The sequence below is a fragment of the Coenobita brevimanus genome, chromosome 18 (assembly GCF_032717465.1).
Source record: "Coenobita brevimanus isolate Jiangsu-jjx chromosome 18, ASM3271746v2, whole genome shotgun sequence".
NCBI classification, from domain to species: domain Eukaryota; kingdom Metazoa; phylum Arthropoda; class Malacostraca; order Decapoda; family Coenobitidae; genus Coenobita; species Coenobita brevimanus.
Window position 1 is genome coordinate 22,345,398 of NC_136971.1, and position 22,585 is coordinate 22,367,982.

At 42.5% G+C, this 22,585-nt stretch overlaps 1 pseudogene; it reads right to left on the bottom strand.

Annotated features, from left to right (window-relative positions):
- Positions 1-21,760: 21,760 nt before the first annotated feature.
- LOC145391521 (5S ribosomal RNA) lies at positions 21,761-21,873 on the bottom strand (annotated as a pseudogene).
- Positions 21,874-22,585: the final 712 nt, after the last annotated feature.

Consider the following 22,585-nt stretch of genomic DNA (forward strand, 5'->3'; position numbering starts at 1 on the left):
CTACCATCCTCCATAAATTCTAATACAGCCTTAAATTGAACTAAGATGAAATGGCATAGAAACTTCACCTGATACTAAATTCCCATTACCAACTGCCACCCTTGTAATCTCGCCTTTAACCCGCGCCATCCCGGCGACGTGAATTAACGTCTGCACATGATGTGCACTCATGTCCCGGCGACGTGAATTAACGCGGCAACATTGCAAGTTGCATAATTTTCACATTTTTCAAAATTCGCGCCTGATTTTTGTTGTGCTCGCCTACACAAGCCTCACATACTCGCTGCCAGGCGGATAATCCCCTAGACCCAGATTAACCCCACCTGACCCTGTGATCCTCCACTTACCTGTCAGCAGTCACCCAGGTCAGACATGGTGCGTCGTGGGCTGTCAGACAAGGAGATACAAGTTGCCCTGGATACCTTTACTGGGGATAGCGATTCCCCAATGGACGACGACACCCTCGATGTCGATTACATGCAGCCTGAGGAGGTTACCACCAGCAGTGGTGAGGAGGTCCCTTCCCCAAGGAAGGTCAAATATATACATATAGGAGGGCAGGGGACGGCCAGCCTGCACCACGTGCTGCATCTAGGCAGCAACACATACCATCAGATGAGGACGAGGACGAGGAAGCTGTACATGGTGGCGTATTTTCCTGGCTGGGGAAGGAAAAGATATCGCCACGTGGGACTGGGACAGACGTCACATCGCGACTGTTCCACAGGTATGTTCCTTCTATGTGTTCTGTGGCAGGAAGTAGTGGTGTGGGGATGGTTAGGGCAGCAGAAAGTGAAAGTGTTGGGGCGGGAGAGCGCAGAGAGATTCGTGAAAGTGAGAGTGGTGTGGGGCAGGCAACACTCTTTCTCTCTCTCTCTCTCTCTCTTTCTCTCTCTCTCTCTCTCTCTCTCTCTCTCTCTCTCTCTCTCTCTCTATATATCTCTCTCTCTATATATATATATTAGGATAAGGCTTACCGTAAATCGTGTACTACTGTGAAAGCAAATGTCTAACATGGAAAAGGCCAGAATGTAATGTGAGAAGTACTATAAAGGGGGAGAAAATAAATTCAGAGGTGAAAAAATAATGACATGACATGATTTACCTACGTAAATTAGCGCTACTTCTATGCTAATTCTTTTCATAAAGCATGTACTTCTGTAAAAACACTTGTCTAATATGTAAATGGGTAATATGTTATGTTATAAGTAATCAAAAAGATGAAAAAATAGAATCTGAGTTGAAAAAATCATGAAAGACCAAGTTGTCACTTGGTAAATAAGCGCTATTCTTATGCTAATTCTTTTCGTAAAGCAAGTACATCTATAAAACTAATTGTACAACATGTAAGTGGGTTATATATTATAAGTAACCTAAAAGGTGAAAAAATAGAATCTGAGCTGAAAAAAGCATGAAATAAAATTATCTCACTTGGTAAATAAGCGCTACTTTTATGCTAATTCTTGTCATAATGCCTCAAAATATGTACAAACAATTATGTAAAGTTGAAAATGGTATGATGTTATTGTGGAAGTAATATGGAACATGAAAAAATACAATAGCTGATGAAATAACGATGTTTTTTATCCATCGGTGACATAATCGACTGATTTTGCTAGGCTCGCACAATGGTACATACCTTATTTCTCAGTTATTTCTGTATAAAACCCAGTATACTTCTGGTATACATATTTCCAACGTATGAATACATGATAATAAACGTATACTGCATCAGTTCAGAGTACCAGTGCCACCATAGAAAACGTACCGCGAAAAGACTACTCATAGAGCATGGCAGTACCTGTCAAACTTACCTGCTCCAGGTAAGCCATTTCTGGACCCAAGGGACACCTATCTTTGTGATTTTCCTTGATTTCTGACCAAAAGCGATGTTTGAGCCAAAAAAAAAAAAATGATCCAAAAAAGCCAGGACTGGGGCGGACCAAAGCTCAGAAAACGTCGGGATTGGGCGGGTTAAATTCAATGCGCATCCTGGTGATTTACACTCCAACACTAAGCGGTGGTATAAGAAACTGTTGTAAGAGGAGAGATTGTAGTGACATCAAGTTTTGTGGGATCAGAATCATCGTAACATTACTCTGGTGTCTTAATAGTGAGATATAATTAAAATTCTAAAGCAATACACTGGGGTTAGCAGGGATATTCATTAAAATTCTTGGCAATACACTGGTGGCCAGTGAGTTATACATAAAAATCCCTACCAATACACTGGTGGCTTATGATGGGATATATATACTGTATATTAAGTTCTTGTCAATACACTGGTGACAGCAGTGGGATAATAAATCTTCTCAGTAACTAAAGTGCACTAGAGGCCTGCCTATCTTATATGGTTAACAGTCCAAGTAACATGCTAAAAGCATCTCTAGTAGGCCATAACCAGATTCCTCGATCATTGGAAATCTCGGGTGTAGAACTAAGAGTATATCTAGCCCCTGGAGCAAGGGCAAAAACATTTTTCTCAGATCATCGTATGAACAGGGTGGATCCCCCTTCCTCTGTTTGTTAAGAGTAGATACAGTACTGCCAGTTGTACACCTAAGTCTGAGGAAAGGGAGGATGAGCGATCAGTGAGGGTTAGAATAAACATAGAGCTAGAAGAGATGGGGCCCCCAATACTCCCTGCCACCCCTTTTCAGTCATCACATTCAACCTCTCACTCATTCACGGGAATGAAGGAGAAGGTTCACACTAAGCCCCAGGATATTCCAATCCTGGAAGTTCACCATTTGCAAGGACTAGATGCAATGGCCAGATTAGAAAAGTTCTTGGAACTCATGGAACTATGAGACCCAAACGATTCCACCCACATGCAAATTGCTAAGAGTAGGGTCGGTTCAGATTTAGCCATATTCATACACAACTATCAAAGGAACCATTAAGCAGACTCCTGGCTAACACTTAAACACCTCCTTAGGACAGAGTTTGCAATAGAGGTCAGTGTCGATCGAGTGTGGCAGGCATTGGAGTCAATGAGCTATGACTGATGAGAATCACCCCATGCTTTCACCCGTAGGTTTATTTGTCAACACACAGTAATTGAATCAAAGTTCTCTAATGAGAAATTTCCTAATCGAGACTGACGAATAAAGAAGAAGCCGTAGTATGGCTTACCTTCTGCTACACGTGATAAGTTGGAGAGATTTCTAAATGATGAGTACCCATTGCACAAATTCTTGGACCGAACTGAACATGAACGACAGTTACTAGAAGACAGGCAGTCCCCTCAAATCAACACGGTACTGGTGAAGGATAGTAGTAACAGGGAAAACACCGACACACGTTCCACTCCCTCCATTCCTGAAGGCCTGGCTAGTAATATGAGTATGGTGGAAACTAAGAATGAAATGGAAGAACTGAGAGCTCAAGTGCAGGAAGTGAAAACAAATGTAGAGCGCGTGAGTAAGAGGCATGCGAATGATCAGGAAACCCCCCACTGAAAATATTGTAGTCACTGCCGAGCAACGTCCCACACTCTGCAAGATTGCAGGCGGAAACCCCCACCTGGCTGTTGTTTTCTCTGTCAATGACCCGGATGTAGTTGTGGAAACCGTGGGTGCCCCAGACGTAAGCAGGAAGCCTCAACCCAGGCTAATCCCAACTCGAACATTTCCCAGGACCCTTGTCCGAGAACATGACTAGCCATTGGTCATACCTCTCCCACCATTAGTATCATTGCCAATGGGAAGGTGGTAGAGGCACTAATTGATACAGGCAGCAGTTATACGCTAATAAAGGAATCGACTGCCAAGCAAATAGGAGAGAGAAATTCACGGCGAAACCCTCCTCAATTACAAGGAGTCACAGGTGTGCCTTTGAGAATTTTAGGAATGCTATGGACTGAAACTGGGGTCAGTGACGTAAAATCTCACAAACAGTGGTTCCCAGTTGTACCTAACTCGTACATCAATGCTGCCCTACTCCTTGGATGTGATGTATTTGGAATGACGAAAGGAGAGTCATGGAATGGGGAGGCACCTCTTATGTAGTAAATCACATTCTTTGTCAGAAAAGCAAAGTTGAAAGAGTAAAGGTGAACCCTGTAGTGGTCACAAATCCGTTGCAACTTTTTACTCAAATCAATCTCATTACGGTGGAAAAGCTCAGTCCCTACCAGTCCAACATTGTGCCCATTCCTGTAAGAAAAGACTCAGGTACTAACTTGATTGTTCACCCGCAAGCTAAATTCAGTCATAACAGTCATCCCTATCTAGTCCAAGTAAGTTCAGAAACCACCATCCACCTACTGCTCACTAATGCCACTAAGTGGAAAAAGACATAAAAGTAGGGCATGATTGTTGGGTCTTACGAGAAAATCAACAACCCTCCCTGAAAAATTAACACCACCACCCAAATCCATAACGGCCTACTGCTGCAAAATGATCAAGCGAGAGATGGTGGGAGACATGAATAGAGGTTAAAAGAACTCATCGAGAGACCAAAGTCGCAAAATCTCACCAAGGCTAAGCATAAAGACCTGTCACAGTTAATACTCAGTCATGACCCCCTTTTCATCCTTGACAAGAAAGAGTTAGGGAATATCAGTGGCCCTCCCGTGAACATTGACCCGCAGCATCCCGTGGACGTGATTCAACGTCCACACGTTTTGTCACTGCCTATCCCGTTCACGTACTTAAACGCGAATCAATTGCAAGGTCCCTAATTTGCACAATTTTCAATTTCTGTGAGTGATTTTTGGTACATATACATGGGACACCTTCCTCTACAAGATGCCAGGCAGGGACAATGCCTTACCCAGCATGACCTCCCCCCCCCTGCACGCCATTGTCTCAGTAATTCACCTGTTACCGGTGACCTGGCAAGTAAAGCCATGTCATGCCACGGTACGAAATTCAGGGCCAGATTGATTCCCCAATCGATGACAATGTGGAGGACAAACTTTACATAGCATTATAGTTAGAAACAGTCATAAATGATAATCAGGTAATGTCGCCAAAAAAGGTCAGATATGTTGATGTGTTTCATGAGTGAAACAATGCTTATATTGCCTATATTACTGTGTGAAAACCAATATTCTCTAGTACTACATATATATTCGTACCAAATAAATAAATAAATACCGTTTATGAGTGGTGTGGAATTGTTACACTCCCATAGAACTCGTTTTCTTTGGAGCCAGCCTCATAGAAAACACAGTAAGGTGAGGAGGTACTGGTACCTGAATCGAGTATTTTAAACCTCAGGTGAGCAATTTCTCTATGATTTTTCGATGCTTCTCACCAAAAGCGGAGGTTTGAGCCAATAAATTTTTTTTCAAAAAATGGTCGGGATTGGGGGGGAGTCAGTGGTGGAAAAGTGGTCGGGATGGGTGGGTTAAGGTGGCTGACCCCCAGCCCAGTCGTGGACCAATGTACCAATACCCCCAGCAAGCCAAGCAGATTATTTCAGACATCCTTCAAGACATGGAAGATCGGGAGACCATAGAACGATCAACAGTGGCCTGGTTGTCACCTATAGTACTAATGAATAAACCCGATGGGAGCAAACGGCTGTGCATAGACTATCGATATGGCAACAGACATCTCGCTACTGACATTTATCCTCTTCCTCGGTTGGAAGAATTAGTGGAACAAGCAGCCGGTCATCAATACTACGTCACCCTCGACATGCGAGAAGCTTACTTCCAAATCATGCAAGATGAAGAGAGCCGTGACCTTACTACACTCAGTGATGGAGTTACTTTGTATAGATTCAGATGGCTTCCATTTGATTTTAACTGCTCCCCTGCGATCTTTTCCAGGCGGATGGCTTCAGTACTGACACCACTCTTACAGAAAGGATGGGTCAGAAATTACTTGGTTGACTTGATTCTTTGGGCTCATGATTTTCCTACGTTACTAGATCGCCTGAGGCAACTTTTCCAACTGCTTACTGAAAATGGTGTAAAACTGAAATTGATAAGTGCACGTTTGGTCTTAAAGAGGTTACCTTTCTGGGTCACAAAATCTCTGCAGATGGAAGCAAACCCAACCCAAAGAACGCAGAGGCAATCACGAAGATGAAAGCACCCACTACAGTGTAAGAAGTACGTCGTTTCCTAGGTATGTGTGGCTTCTATAGAAAGCATATCCCCTTCTTTGCTAGAATTGCTGTACATCTCACCAACATAACCAAATCTCGAGTAACGTTTATCTGGATGGATGAATGTCAGAAAGCTTTCGAACATCTAAAGTCTTGTCTTATCAATACTCCTGTCTTGGTTAAAGCTCAGATAGAACAACCATTCATTTTCACCACCGATGCCAGTAACACGGATGTTGGCAAAGTCCTGAGTCAGATTCAATTGGACGGGACTAACAAACCGGTCGGGTATTTCTCTAAAAAGTTGAACCCCTGTGAGACTCGATATTCAGCGACATACAAACAGGCACTAGCTGTAGTTCATGCATAACATAATTTCCATAATTATTATCTGTGGGGTGCTCGTTTCACTGTAATAACTGACCACCAACCTCTCAATAGTATATTCAAATAGAAGACTAAATCGCCTCGAACTGATGGTTACTAGAAATGCGAGAATATAATCATAACATTCAGTATCTCAAAGGTAAGAACAACTTTGTAGTGGACCAGCTGTCATGCCCAGTTTGAGTAGTAGTCCGTCCACCTGAAGCCATCTGGCCCGAGTTAGATCAAGAACAAATGAAGGCCTGCCAAAGAGACAAACCCACGTCGGATGAACTAGCGCGATATCTTGAGGGTGGAGCAGTCCTGACCAAACGACTGCCCAAAGCTACTTTAGATCAGTTTGCTCTCGTAGATGAAGTTCTATATTTTGTGAAGGAGAAGGCAGATGGAAGCTGCATTGCAATCTCATTGTCCTCGTGTGCTATTATACAAGTGCTCCAACATGCACATGGATTGTCAGGACATCTCGGGCAAAAGAAAACTATCAAGAAGGCAGAGGAGTTATACTATTGGCAGAATCTGAAGGTTGATGTATGTGAATATGTTAAAAAGTGCACTACTTGTCAAAGATTCAAAGGGGACACTGGATTGCAGCAACAGTGGAAAGAACTGCCTCCAGTGAATGACCCATTGGAGAGGATTGGAATAGATCTTACTGATATGGTTGCTGGAATCCAGGGTTACCGATATGTCCTTACAGTAATAGATCATTACGGTCACTTTGTTAGGTTCTTCTACCTAAAGATCAAACACTCTACACACATAACAGACAAACTTTCGCAATATGTGGCAGATTATGGATCACCTCAGAGTATTGTCCTGGATAACAGAGGCGAATTCACCAGTAGAGACTTCCACACATTCTCCCAGTAACATCAAATTATCTTACACTACTCAACCCCTTACCATCCTCAAGCAACGGTATAACAGAGAGGATGCACCATACCTTCAAGTCGGTTCTCTCTGTCTTATATCGAGGACACCTCTTTCGTTGGACCCAACTGCTTCAACCATGTCAGATTGTCATGAATCATGCTATTCACACTTCAGTGGGACAGCAGCCATACTTCACGTTCTTCTCCCGCCATCCTCCCAGACTGGTGAATGGACAATTTCCCTCGATCGATGGCGAAAAAGACAAGTTGGCCACTGCGCACACTCTCATAAAGGAAACTCACCAGAAGATGGCACGCCGGTACCGAGACATGGCAAATAGGAGAAGGAAGAATCAGACTGTCAGTGTGAGAAGCTTGGTGTGGGTCAAAAAGGAAACAGTGGTGCCAGGTTTGTCGGAAGTTAAATGTGATGTGTGATGATCCCTATCATGTAGTGGAAATGTTGGTCAGCAGTGTATAAATAGTGTAGAATGTCTTTACTGGAAAACGAATACAGAGAGCTGCAGAGCACGTGAAACCTTATCATGGTAGTGAAGAGTGGCTGTTGGAACCCCTAGAAATTGCCTTTACACCTGAACCGGTAGATGAACAATTACAGCCCCATGAAAGACGGCCTCCTCACTGACTCATTGAGGAATGTTGATAAGTCTGTGAGGGCTAAAGAGTGTAACGGTTTATGGAATGGATAAGGAAGTGTGTGCAGGTCGGACTGGCTGACAATTGACTGCGAAGTGCTATAGTTTCAGAGAGAGAGAAAAAGGTTGAGATGGGCTTAGCCCAGTTCAGTGGAGATACTACGAGAACTTGACTTCAAGGGGCCGAGCGTGCCTACCCCTCACATTACAGTTGATACGGCCGAGAGTGAGGTCGCGACTTCAGGATCTGTCAAGCACTCATCAGTCACCATGTGGAAGGCTGGAAACGAAAGTACTGAATGGAAGTAGTGTGAGTGAGACTGAGTGACAGCAAGTGTGAATTGGAAGCGCCCCTGTGACGATCTTGGCAATGAGAGTACGAGTCCACCCAGCTAGGTGACTATGCCATTACGTAGGCAGGAGGTTAAGTGGGGTTCCTCTTCTCCCCTGGATATATTTTTCCTTGTTAATTCATTAGTGACGTGAAGCGACCCCTTGGGGTACGCAGTGTATTATGTGGACCGATAGGTGCCACTTATCGTGGGGAGAGTGTCAAAGAAAGGTTTGTTTAAAAAAGGGGACTCGCAGTCAAGTCTGTAAGTCTGTCCCGTCCGCACACGCATCCTTGGAACGTGTATTAGTGGTTGTGTTGAAAAGACTCCGATGGTGAAAATTTGTTTCCCGGAAGAGGGACCCGTGTAGTGCCAATAAGTTAGGTTAAGATATAATATAATTGTAACTTAGATGTAAGGTAGTTGTAATTTAGTAATTAAGAACAATTTAGTATAAGTGTGAATAATTATAATCTAGTATAAGTGTATTATAAGTATAAAATAAGAATGATTTTTGTATTGTAGAGATAAGTTAAAAGTGAACATCTGTGTGTTATGTAATTCGCATTATTACGTCAGCCGGCCACATTGCCTCATCCCCTCCATATGCACTCCCTCCTCCCCTCCATAAATCACGCGGGTAGCGGAGTTGAACTTTTAAAATGGCTTAATCTTCATAACCTCTTATTTGAGTAAATTCAAAGATATCTTTCGGTCTCAATTCATTTTAGTGTTAGAAATGCTAATTGAGAAAGTGCCAGAAGGGGAGAAACAGTTCATAATATTCTATATATTTAGTTACCTCGAAATGTCGATCACTGAACATTCCCACACTTGGTTACTCTGACAAAATAGCATCCGAACATCATTACGAAGGCTTGATATTAAGTGATGTTATCATTCTCGATACTACTCAAATTTTCTCCATGGTCGTGCAATCTTGGTGAGATACGATAAGCTCTAAAGAAGTCAATTCCCAAAAAGGTAATGTGAGACATACTTGTTAACCTCAAAGCTGTAACCGGAAGTTAACATCCTGGAATGCATTCGGACCAGTTCTCCCAGCTTATAAAAGGGCAGGACACTCGTTGTGTGCGTCACACGCACCACAAAGCCCGCCAGGAGACAGGACGTGTGTGCTAGGGAGTCCCTAGGTCCTGTCCTCCCCACTTACTATTTTTTAACTAGCCCATACACCACTGACCGGGCTAATGTATGGCCCGGCCTGCAATAAAGTTGCAGGAAATCTTTGAACAAACGAACGAACGTTGTGTGCGTGACTCAACCACTGGTTTTCGTCTGGTCCACAGGTTAGTGATAAAACCTCATAATTCCCTCTTCCGTTGTTTCCACATTGAAAGTTATAGAGAATAGAGTGATTAATAGTGTGTTCAATAGCAAAGATCTTGTGTGACTCAACCACTGCTTTTCGTCTGGTCCACAGATTTTAACATCAAATCAAGTCATAATCTGCCAATGCGTCACCACACTTACATACAGTCCCCCCCCCCCATTCATTGTGATAGGCAAAAATCTAAATCATTGTACCTTAACCTCAGTCGAGTTTCTGTATCATAAGTCACAAGGGAAATAATGTAATCAAAGTGTATTTTATTAGCCTAAAAATGTAATATGATTCTCGGAAGTTGTGTAAATATTGAATTAGGTCATATTGGCTTTTACCATTAATTGAATTGAGTGTTATGATTAAGTCTTATCATTGAAGTGAAAGTGTTATTTTAGGAGAGTGGTGTAGGATGTATTATTAAGTTGTCTTTAAATCGTTTTGGTATAGTCCCTCCTCGAGTCTTCAGTGGCCAAGGAGAACGACATCGACTCATATCTTGTATGGTCCTTCTGTTCCATTGTGGTATTAGATCAATGTTAACTAGGGAAGTGCGTGCATGGATTTAAACATTTATCTAATTTTGGGTAAGATTAAAATCAATCTTATACTCTTTAAATTCGGGTTTCCGACTACCCTTCTTTGATGGCTATGTATGGGGCAGCCCGCAAGGTGTACTAGGGAGAATAACAACTCGAGAACCTAAGCCTACTTAAATTTATGTCAACCCATTCAGTATGAAATCTGATCCTACAGGTTGGACAAAAGTCGGGTAAGTCATTGGTATCTATTTCGGAGTAAAAGGGACGTAAAACACCCCGATTGTTTTGGGTTTACACAGGAAACAGGCTCAGTAATTTAATGACAGCCCCGTTGGAAAGTAAGCAGTGTTGTGCTCAAGGTCAGTTCAGTGACTGCTAGCCATAAAGAATATCACGCTACCACACCTACCATCCTCCATAAATTCTAATACAGCCTTAAATTGAACTAAGATGAAATGGCATAGAAACTTCACCTGATACTAAATTCCCATTACGAACTGCCACCCTTGTAATCTCAACTTTAATTCAATGCTCATCCTGGTGATTTACACTCCAACACTAAGCGGTGGTATAAGAAACTGTTGTCAGAGGAGAAATTGTAGTGACATCAAGTTTTGTGGGATCAGGATGATCGTAACATTACTCTGGTGTCTTAATAGTGAGATATAATTAAAATTCTAAAGGAATACACTGGGGTTAGCGGTGGTATTCATTAAAATTCTCGGTAATACACTGGTGGCCAGTGAGTTATACATAAAAATCCCTACCAATACACTGGTGGCTTACGGTGGGATATATATATATACTGTATATATATATAAATATATATATATATATATATATATATATATATATATATATATGTATATTATTATATATATATATATATATATATATATATATATATATAAAGTTCTTGTCAATGGAATGTGCTCTGTGCTTCGCCCGAACTGTAGAAGTCTTGGGAATAGTAGCCTCAGTTGTGTGTACTGTAAGATGGAATCTGACCTTTACACTTACGTCTCCCCAGATATATCTAAATTGCCGATCCTTGACAAGGATCCCCAATCTGCTTTCTTATAGTCAAATTTGGGGGATGCAGGGTCCGAAACAATGTCACTTGTATAAGAAAGACAGATGGGTAAATGATCACTTCCCGAGAAGTCGTCATAAGGGTCCCACGAAAAATCTTGATGTATACCTGGGGAGGCCAGATATAATGGCCGAAAAGTTACCTGTACAATCATCTACATGAGTCGCTCTACCATCCTTCAGAAGACAGAGGTTGGACTGTAATATTAGATACGAGACTTGCTCCCCATGACCATCGATCCTCAAGCTACCTCACTGATAGTGATAGGTGTTAAAGTCGCCCAACACTAACTTATTCCCAGGCAGATGTTCAGTTAGTGAATTTAAAGCGTTACTGTCAATGGGGCCATGTGATGGACAGTACAGAGAGCAAATAGACAGATACGTGTTATTAAATTTCACTCTGCACGCGACTGCTTCCAAAGTAGAATTTAGAATCACTTCCGTTTGTAGGTGTGATTTGTGTGTGTATATGGCAACTCATGGCCTTCATATTTTCTATATGAGTGATAGGGGACACTCCAAGCAATGAAACAGAAGAAAGGAGCAGCCACACACATAAATTGAAGGTGATAATCAATAGACCATTATATTTTACCTTATGTGTCCTTGGCCAGAATTTTAACATAGATTTAGTTCATTTATCCTTCAATGTCAGCTCGATCTAAATGATTTTGTTAATTTTGGAAAAACATTTCGTAGTGAAGGGAGTGTGAACAGTCTTCTTAACCCCTTCATAATCTTATTTCTCTCCGTAACAGCTTACGGAGTATAAAAGTATAAAAGTAGCGAAAATAAGTTTAAAAGTATGGAACGTCATTAGACTAAGGGACGTGATTGGTTAGTTCTTGCTGGCAAGGAACACTGAGGGGCAGATGAAGAACAGATTTATGTAGTGTGTGCAAGAGATTCTTATTCCTCCTCCTCCTCCTCCTCCTCCCTCTCATCATCATCATTATCATCATCAGTAATAATAATAATAATAATAATAATAATATTATTATTATTATGTAACCTCCCTACATTTCCTCATTTCAGCCCACAAATATACAATGAATTATGACAAATCATCATTATCATGAAGTGCTTGAAAGGGTACAGCAGGGAAGAAAGGTTGCTGGTTCTTTGAAAGCTGTGATAAGAAACAGGGAAGTGAGCATGGAAGTGAAAAAGTTACTACATGACAGTATTGTGATACCAACTCTAACGAACGGAAGTGAAGCTTGGACGTTGTTGGAAGGAAACAAGTCAAGAGTGAGAGCCGTGGAAATGAGTTATTTAAGAGGAGCATGTGGAGTCACATGGAGAGACAGGCTGACGAATGAGGATATAAAGGAGCGTTGTGGTGTTGATGTGGATGTGATAGGAAGCGTTATGAGGAACACACTGAGGTGGTTTGGCCATGTGGAGAGGATGGAGGGTCAAAGACTGACGAAGAGAGTGTATGTGAGTGAGGTGGAGGGGGAAAGAGGGAGGGGGAGGCCGAGGATGAGATGGAGAGATGGGGTGGAGAGGTATATGAGAGAGGGGTGTGTGAGTTGGGAGCAGGGGAGTGAAATGGCGGGGGACAGGGCGACTTGGAGGCGATTTGTTTGTGGCCACCCCAAACGGGATTGAGGCGTCTGGCAATAGATAGATAGATAGATCATTATCATTAATCTACCTGTTTTCTTCCGTCGTAAGGTATGGGTGAGTTAGGATCTAGAAATAAGCAAAGAGGAAACACGCAAGTAGGAAAACTACCTAATCGCAATATACTGATAGAGAAGCAAAAAAAGAAAAAAAAAAGTTGGTTATATCAAACAATTGTATATACCTAACAACCATACTATTAACTTACCCGCTTCACAAAAGAAGAGGTCATCCATATTTCCTCTTGCTCTCTCCACACGATTTTATATTGGTTTTGGAGAGACTGTTCAAACAGAAGGGGAGTTAGATCTTACTGTAGCTTTCTCCAAATTCTTCAAGACACGTCCTTCCCTAAATTAAGTAAAATCGTCAGGAGGTGTCAAGAATAAAATATGACCTAGTGATAGTGAAGGGGGAGGGGTTGATATGCAGGGGACTACATAGCATCCAGTCGAAGGTCTTCCAGGGAGAGATGATTTTCAACATCCTGTGTGTGTGTGTGTGTGTGTGTGTGTGTGTGTGTATCCTTGCCACCTTCAAACAATCACCTCAACTAAGAATAGACCATCACATATTTCAGGGTTAAACATATACTCCATAAATCCTACCACAACGTAAGTCAACCTCAGCTGAATGAAATCGTTTGAAGGCAAAGAGAATATACAGTAAAATACGTCATCGGACTGAAGGCATTACTCTTCCCCTACAGAACTCCAGTCCATCGATCCAGGCTGCTCTAGTCCAATATTTCATACAGCTTCAGTCTATTAATGCAGGCTGCAAAACGATTCATCTGGTCCTGCAAAAATTATTTTAAAAAAAACTATTAATAATGCAGTTAACCCCTTCGTGTGCAGATAAGTGTCATAAGTTTTCTTGGCTATGATGCGCGGGCTCTTCTCCCCTCCCCTCTGCTGCCGCATGCTCCAAAAATGTGTATTTGCGGCTTATTTTCACCACCCAAACATACTTATTTTGCCACAAAACCCACATATTCCTATTCGTCGATGTTTGGCCTACATGATAAGCAAAAAAAACAAAAACACACACTATACGTATGTTAGGGCCCTCGGAATTAACATTGGGGATCATAGATTTCACTTCCCAACATCATAAGTCGAATGTTTACTAATCAATCTCTACATGTTATAACATTAATCGAAAGAGAATTTTATTAGCTTTCGAATGGGAGGGTCCCAGTTTGATATGAGGTATGGTCTCCAATTAATAATTGAAAATGTAGAACCCATTTTCGACAGAAAACAACTTTTTTATTCATGGAGGGTTTGCGAAGAACTTTTCTCAGCACTGTTATGTTTTTATTTCATCATCCTATGCACAATTTCATTCTCTTTCATTTCAGTAAAGAACGGTGACCCTAGGCCTCATAGGTTTCGAAAAACATTAAAAAAACTATGGAGTATTTTGCTGCGTGCTGACCTGCCATCAGCCGCGCTCACTTACATTATTTACTCGTAGCATGCTAACACATTTATGCTTGCTAGCTGCGCTTTCTTTGGTTTTACACCAACAACTAATTCATATAATTACTTCTGTTTTGTTTTTAGTCATCTCAGAAACCACACAAGAGCGCTAAACCTGTTGCTAGCAACTGAAACTGAAGCTGTACTTATCTCCCTGTCATTTGTGTTGTGGTAAATAACAACATATATGTATGTGCAAATATACTGACATAAATGGAGGTAAGTAGATAAATATAAAAAGAATATCACATACTTTTCCAGTGCCAATGATCTTCCTACAGGACCAGATCGGTTGGGAGGTGAGGAGTTTTGTACTGTGTGTGTGTGTGTGTGTGTGTGTGTGTGGTGTGTGTGTGTGTGTGTGCTCCTCTAGTGAAGGTATCACTTGATATGATACAGGTCGAAACAATCACCCATGTAAAGCGGCACATCATATAGAGGACACATGTTCCTTATGTCCTTGCCCACCCCCAACTTGAAGCACAAGGTACACCTGAGCATCTTTTTGTCAGGGACCCTTGCCTGGTGGTGGCCTGAAGTGCAATCCAACCTCACATCATTGTCAATCACCCGGCGACTCTTGCTTGGATACCCTCGTGCTCTGTGATCCTGTCGTGTGGAAGATGTAGGTCCAGGCACGGGTTCTCCCAACGGACCAGCAACTGGAGGTGGTGGTGGTTCTTGCACCCCTGATGTGCCTCCTGCAGGTGGTGCTGGTGGTGATGGTGGCATCTGCGATGGCACTGCTTCTGGTGGTGCGGGTGTGAGGTCTCCTGCAGGCTATGCTGGTGCTGGTGGTGGCTGGGCCCATCCTGGCACTGGGTGTTGTGCCTGCTGGGTGCCAGGTGATGCTGGTGCTGGCCGCCGGGTAGGTAGGTCTGGAGCGTGGTGCAGTGTGTGTCCAGATGCGGTCCAGTCCTCTTCGTGGAAATGCAGAAGATCGTAGATGATCTGCTCCACAAATTCCAGGAGAGTTACTTGCGTGCATCTGTACTTCTTATATAAAGCAAACGCATTGAACAGTGCCATTTGGATGAAGTGGAATGTGATCTGCTTCGTCCACTTGACAGTTTAGGTGCGGGGTAGTACTGGACCATGTGATCGAAATGATCCACCCCACCCATATACCTGTTGTACTCCTCCACAACGACAGGCTTGTGAACGACCATCTCCACGCAGGTTGTCCGCCCGTCATTACTCCGCACCTTCCCTTGAACCCCCTTTGGAATGGTGTCCGCAGTGTGGAAGGTGGACACCATGTTCACAATGCGCTTGTCCCTCCACAGTAGGACTAGCACATTGTCCTTGTGCTTGTACACCATGCCCCCCTCTGGCAGGCTTTTAGCCCTGGCAATGGCTTGCAGCTGGCATGGCACTCCTCTAGGCAGCCATAGGGTCCCACACACATAAAATCCTGCAGTGAAGAGTCATTGGCACAGGGTTACAGAATTGTAATAGTTGTCCAAGAACAACTAATAGCCCTGGTCTTTCAACGGTTCCACGAGGCCCAACATGGTGTTCTGGAGGGTACGCTGCACCCCCGTGTAGACCTCGAGGTTCCAGATGTAGCCCGAGGACAACTCAGCCAGCATGAACATCTTGATGGAATACTTGTTGGGCTTCTGGGGGTTGTAGACGTGGAAGGACAGCCAGCCCTTCCACCCCAGAGAGCCCTCATCCAGGCTGAGCTGCTCCTCGGGTAGGTACGCTGACTGGAACCACTAAAGGAGGTACTCCATGACCGTGTGAACGCAGATGAGCCGATCTTGGTTGTCCCGGGGAATGGTGAGCAAATTGAAGGCATGGAAGTGCTTCAGGATGTCATTGAAGCACCTTCCACTCATTGCCTGCCGGACCCTAGGGTAGTCGTGCAGCTTGGAGCTCCGCCATTAGTGCCTGATGGTCGGCACGTGCACGACCCCCACGAAAAGGTATAACCCCAGGAACTTGGCCATCATCTCTTCATCGCAGGAGTACCAGGCATCCAGCTGAGACACAAGGAATGTGGCGTACTGGTTGGTTTCCACAGTGAAGTATAACAGCAACTCCCTCATGAAAAAGAGTTGGGAGAACTGCAGGGGGGTTGTTGGAATATCCACCTGGATCCCTGGGGAGCCTGTGAATGGCCCATGGTTCGGTGCGAAGGGCCACTACTCCACCCAGGATCTTCTTCAGTGGCGGTGGCGACAGTGGCAGCGGGTCGGCCTGTCAACACCCTTCAGCCTGCCCTCTGACCCCTTGGATGTCCCCCGTGTCTAGGCAGCGGACCACGGCACCCTCACCTGGGAGAGGACGCCTCGGACAAGGATGAGGATGAGACAAAAGGCTCTGGGGACACCAATCTCCCCGGCCTGGCCAGCGAGGATGTCACCGTAGCATCCTGCATGGCAGAAGTGGATGGAGGGGCCATCACAAGGAATGATGGCCCGGCTTCCTGTGACACTGGCTTACCAAGGGGTGCTGGAGATTGGTAGGCGACGAAGAGAGCGGTGGGACTGACAGGTCCTAGAGGTGGGGAGGGTTCTCCGGTGAAGCCGCCCAATGATGGTGGTGTGGTCTCCTGCGATGGAAGGCAGTAGGGCAGCTCCACTTGCTGAACGGATGATGGCAGCTCACCCTCCTCCACCCAAGAACAGTCGCTCTCAATGTCGCTCTCCAACTCTACTTCATCGAGGATCTTCTGCCACTGGTGTGGTTCCAACCTGCATTTCATCTTTACAAGTCTGCTGTCGTTGCAAACCAACTGGTGAATAAATTGCTGTCTGAGGGATTGTGGACCCTGTGGCTGTCCAGTGCTGTGGTAGGAGTGTGAGCTGAAATATAGGAGTCAAGATATTTTATTCACTGCCAGCCAAGAACTTGGCTCAACACCGGCACAAGGCAAGGGTTCATGATATATGTGTATGTCCTTGAAGAACATCATCTCATACGCCTGACTTAGCACACAGGTAGGGGCCACTAACACGTGGTTACCTCTTTCATTTCTTTGCACATTACACATAACCAAATATATAATTTTTATGAGATACACACTATATTTCACCAGTAACATGTAAATGGATGTGTTCTGTAGGCCATTACCTGTGCATTAAGGTGTAGCAGACGGTGTTTCCCTTACGAGAACACACTGCAGTAGAAAGTCTTTCACTATCTTTACACATAAAACATAACCCAATCTATCATTTTTATGAGTCAAGATATTTCATCCACAGCCAGCCAAGTACTTGGCTCAACACTGGCATAATGCAAGGGTTCATGATATACGTGTAAGTCCTTGTAAAACATCGTCTCCTACACCTGACTTAGCGCACAGGTAGGGGCCACTAGCACGTGGTTACCTCTTTCATTTTCTTTGCACATTACACACAACAAAATTTTTCATTTTTATGAGATACACAGTACATTTCACCAATAACTTGTAAATGGACGTGTTCCGTAGGCCGTTACTTGTGCACTATGGTGTAGCAGACGGTGTTTCCCTTAGGAGATTACAAGCGCGTGGGTCCGTTTTTCACTGTCTTGTCACATAAAACATAGCCAAATATATCATTAAATGGGATACATAGTATATTTCCCCCCCCCCACACACAAAATATATATATATATATATATATATATATATATATATATATATATATACATAAGTGTGTGTGTGTGTGTGTGTGTGTGTGTGTGTGTGTAAATGCACGTGTTCCTAACCTCGTGTTTCATTTCGCTACCTTTGTGCTAGCTTAGGTGTACGACACACACTCTTCATTACAAGCACGTGGCTCAGTTTTTCACTTTCTTTTCACATAAAACATAGCCAAATATATCGATACATGGGATACACAGTATATTTCACCAAAAGAAAAATGTAAATGCACGTGTTCCTAACCTCACGTTGCAGTTCGCAACCTTTGTGCTGGTTCAGGTGTACGACACACACACTTCATTACGAGCATGTGGCTCAGTCTTTCACGTTATTTCCACATAATACATAACCTAATCTATCAATATATGAGATACACAGTTTATTTCACCAATAAAATGTACACGCACATCCTACATAGGTCAATTACGTGGACCATACGTGGCAGGTAAGGTGTAGCAGACGATGATTTCTAGAGGAGCACGTGGTTCACTTTCACTTTCTTTTCATATAAACAAATAACAAAATATATCACTGTACGAGAGACACTGTATATTTCACCAATAAGATGTAAATACACTTGTTTCTAACCTCGCGTTGCATGTCGCAACCTTTGCACGAACTCAGATGTATGAGATGCACTCTTCTCTACGAGCAATTGGGTCAGTCATTTACTGTCTTTCACATAAAACATAACCAAATCTATCAATATAATTATGAGATAAACAGTATATTACACCACAACAAGTACAAGTAAGTGGCCCTTACCTGTCTGCTAAGGTGTAGCAGATGATGTTTCCCTTACCTGAAGACACTGCAGTGTTTACGATTTTATATCACAATACACATAACCAAATACATCATTTTATGAGACATACAGTATATTTCACCACAACAGTACCTGAATATGCTCTGTATGTCACATCTGCGATACCTAAGGTATCGCAGGCAATATTTTCCGACGAGCACGTAGTGCAGTGTTTACGTTCATCCACACAACCATATGATATCAATAACATTCATGCCTTATTTCACACAGAAAACATATGGAATAAATATAGCAATATGATAAAATCAAATATCCCTATAAACCTCCTCTATTTTATCCCCTCCTGACAATGGCATGCCGTGGCTCAAAGGTGTTCGTGACTCCTGCCCTAGCCATTATTTCATCATACACACTCGTTGCACTATACTCCTGTCTATTGCACAATAACACTGTCCGCCATATATCAGCATAAAACAAGGACTTCATCAACACCCTGGGAAATATTCCGTTCAAAACAACGCCGTGTCGTCAGGCGGTTTCCCGCCTCCCTTTGCTAAACATTTCACCATGTCCTTCTTCACTGGCTATTGCACACTATATGCACCTGATTAACTGTCACTTTTATTCAATGGTTGAATACCCACATTGGGTGCAGGGTAGAGGGAGTGTAGTTGTTGGGACACGTCAAAAAACAGGGTAGGCCTAGCACAGTCTTCGTTGGGCCAGCGGCTGATAACGGTCAGGAATGATTCACCAAAACCTATTTCCCTATTGCAAACGTCAAATCTAATCACAGTAGTGCCCAAAAAGCAAACACAAGCACTATTGGTATAGTGGAATATGACGCGTGTCCCGGGACAGGGTCAATAGGGTATGATTTAAATTCCCAGCTGCGCGCTATCTTCTCCCTCGACGGCTGATGCGGAACTAACCAAGCTGGCCAGGCTGCCGCACATCTTGGGCCCTGAGGTTGCCAAGTCATTACTTTTGACGAGAGGCATGGGAACTATGACGTATCCAAAAATGACGCCGATCAGCAGAAAACTTGTTCTCTGACGAAGGCTTTTATGCTTTTATGATGACAAATGCGTCATTGAGTGTAGTCGCAGACACGCCCCAAATGACGGCAAATGCATCATCGCATGCGAAGAGGTTAATATTATAGCCTAGACTGTGGCTGTTTCTCTCATTTATTTAACCAGAAAGGCCAAGTTGTGTATTGCTTGACCCTTTTGGGCTCTTGACCTTGAAAGGAACAAGAATGCCCTAAGATGATCCTATATAGATCATTTCAAGAATCTGGCATCGTATTCACAATGAATCTTAGACTACTAGTTTAAAACTCTCAACAGGAGAATCTAACTGAATATGATTCAGATCCCTAGAACACATCGCCTAGCATCCAGTTAGACACAAGGAAGAATGTTGGAGCTTCCCTGGAGGTTCCAGTCTGGTCCAGTTCTCTCCTGGTTACAATGAGTGACTCAAAGACTAATGCATTAGTAGGCTGTACTCCGCCACCAGACGGGTTTGACAATTATCAGCAATACAGTACAGCTATAGGAGGGGGGGGGGGACAATATAACAATTTTGGAGCTCTTTTGTGAAAAAAAAAATGCTTCATCAACTTGGGTGCTATTCTCGACCATTTAGAGCTATGATCTTTTTTTTTTTTTTTTCTGTAGCCAACTCTTTTTTTCAGGGTCGATCTAATACTCAACCATTACGGAAATGAAAATAATTGAAAAAATAAGACTTAATTATATATGAATACCACGGCTGATACCTTGCTGTTCGAAAAATCCATTCTGAGGTTGCTAAGGCCATCTAGACCTGGCAAAAAGAGCATATAATATACGTTAATAGACTCAAGTAATTTGGTTAGTATGTTTGGTTGGATATCTTAAGAATCTGGCTCTTAAGACGTCACTTAATATCGATGCTACTATAAAAGTTTCAATAAATTTCATTTGTCTTTTATTTGAATGATATTTTGCAGAATGGGAGGATTTCCGAAGAAAAGGTTAGATATAACCTTCATTAACTCCAACACTACTATAGTTCTCTCACCTTAACTTGGCCCAGATTTCAGTCCTTTTCCAGCTTATTTCACGATGCTCAGTGGCAGAAAAAGATCACGCAATGGCTAGGCATTCTTTCCATTGCATTTCTTCATGGCTAGGACAAAATTCTGTCGATAGTCGATCGTTAGAAGTCAATACTCAAGCTGAAGATATGGTAATTATAGGCCAAGTTAATGTAAAAAAGGTATAGAGATAAAATATAGTCCTCTGACAAAAAAAAAAGAAAAAGTCTTGTTTACTGATGGTGGTAAAATGCTCCACGGTGAATATGGTTACATTTTCTCCCGTACAATGATATTTTTTTTATTTTTGTTTACCTAAAGAAAAATTTTTACAGTTTAGTACAGACAATCAAAGTGACGGGGTTAAAGAATAGATAATTGTAATGTACAAAAGTATATAAAGAATATCCATGTAGAACTATTTTAAATCAAGCTGTCCAGTTTGATGTTGACAGAGCTCTTCCCTAAACTGAAAAAAAAAAGAAAAAAAGTTGTCTTGGGATGTAAAGTGAAATAGTCGTAGAGTAAAAAATAGTCATGGGGTTAAAGAAATAAATTAATCATAGGATAGAAAATAGTCATTGAGTAGACATATAGTTCTGGGGTTACGAGGCCAAAATACAGCATTTATATATATATATATATATATATATATATATATATATATATATATATATATATATATGTATATATATATATTATATATATATATATATATCTATATCTATATATATATATATATATATATATATATTCATTGCCAGACGCCATGTATCCCAAACGGGGTGGCCAAGGGCCTAGAGTTAATTGTTTTTACAGGGAGGGGCACTAATCCTCCACCAACCCCATTTGACACGTAGGGAGAACGCCAACAGCATCTGGTGTTCCCAGGCCCATCCAAGTACTAACCAGACCCAACGTTGCTTAACTTCGCTGATCGGACGTGAAGCGGTGTACTCAACGTGGTAAGGCCGTTTTATATATATATATATATATATATATATATATATATATATATATATATATATATATGAATGGAATAAAAAAAAAAAGTAGTCAACAAAAAGTAAAATAGTCATGGTAAAACAAAGTCATGAAGTGATAAAATAGTCTTTACAAAAAAAAAAAAAAAAAAAAAAAAAAAAAAAAAACTCTATGGGACATCCTGTTCAGTAAAAGGTGGCTATCCAGCAGAGACAGACAGAACCAAGAGGTCTTACCCAGTCCAGTTTGTAGGCAACACATCTTTATAGAGGAAACATGTTCATCACGGTAAAGTCCGCATTGGCCAACTTGTCCAGAGTGCTGCACTTTTCCAGGTATTCTGGTTAAGAAACATTATGGAACATTATCTGCCTGGACACTGAAGAGAACTGAGAGGTTGTGGAAAACTGTGAAGGAAGATTGTGGTGGTTGTGGTGTGGATGGTGGTGATGGTAATGGTGGTGGATGATGGTGGTGGTAGTGATGGTGGTGGTAGTGATGGTGGTGGTAGTGGTGGTGGATGATGGTGATGGTAGTGGTGGTGGATGATGGTGATGGTAGTGGTGGTGGATGATGGTGGTGGTAGTGGTTGTGATGGTTAGTGGTGGTGGTGAAAGTTAGTGATGGTGATGAAAGGGGATGGTGGTGGACGTGAATGATGTAGGATGGTGGAAGTTAGTGGTGATGAAGGTTAGAGGTAGTAGAGA